The sequence below is a fragment of the Rutidosis leptorrhynchoides genome, chromosome 5 (genome assembly GCF_046630445.1).
Source record: "Rutidosis leptorrhynchoides isolate AG116_Rl617_1_P2 chromosome 5, CSIRO_AGI_Rlap_v1, whole genome shotgun sequence".
NCBI classification, from domain to species: Eukaryota; Viridiplantae; Streptophyta; class Magnoliopsida; order Asterales; family Asteraceae; genus Rutidosis; species Rutidosis leptorrhynchoides.
This window is the reverse complement of record NC_092337.1, coordinates 3,621,507-3,622,219: the sequence shown is the minus strand read 5'-3', so window position 1 is coordinate 3,622,219 and position 713 is coordinate 3,621,507. Positions and strand designations below refer to the sequence as shown.

The following is a 713-nucleotide window of genomic DNA, read 5'->3' as shown; positions in this document are numbered from 1 at the left end:
AACAAATTCAATTATGGAGAATCTGGAACCTTTAAGTATGGAAGACCGAATGAGAGCTAAACGCACTGGCCAAGGTCACGCAATTACTCATCCAGACATTAATGCGCCAGATTATGAAATCAAAAGACAAATTCTACACATGGTGACTAATCAATGCCAATTTTGTGGTGCGCCGAAGGAAGATCCAAATGAACATCTTTGTACCTTTAATAGGATCTGCACTCTATTTAAAATCCGAGAAGTGGAGGATGAACAGATATATCTCATGTTATTTCCCTGGACTTTAAAGGGAGAAGCCAAAGATTGGTTGGAATCGTTACCTGAAGGAGCGATTGATACATGGGACGTTTTAGTTGAAAATTTTCTTAAACAATTCTTTCCGGCATCTAAAGCCGTAAGACTTCAAGGAGAAATTGTTACGTTCACACAGAAACCAAATGAAACTCTATATGAGGCATGGACAAGATTTGAAAAGTTATTAAGAGGATGTCCGCAACATGGTTTAGACACCTGTCAAATAGTACAAATATTCTACCAAGGATGCGACATCACTACAAGGAAAGACATCGATATAGCAGCTGGTGGTTCTATTATGAAGAAAACAGAAACTGATGCTTACAAAATTATTGATAACACTGCTTCCCACTCACATGAGTGGCACCAAGAAAAAGATATCGTTAGATCATCTAAAGCAGCTAGAGCCGATTCTAGCC

The 713-nt window shown here is 38.6% G+C and overlaps 1 non-coding gene across 1 annotated transcript; it reads right to left on the bottom strand.

Annotated features, from left to right (window-relative positions):
- Positions 1-397: 397 nt before the first annotated feature.
- LOC139851129 (small nucleolar RNA R71) lies at positions 398-504 on the bottom strand. The gene has a single exon (XR_011760489.1). It is a non-coding gene; the product is annotated as a small nucleolar RNA R71 (small nucleolar RNA).
- Positions 505-713: the final 209 nt, after the last annotated feature.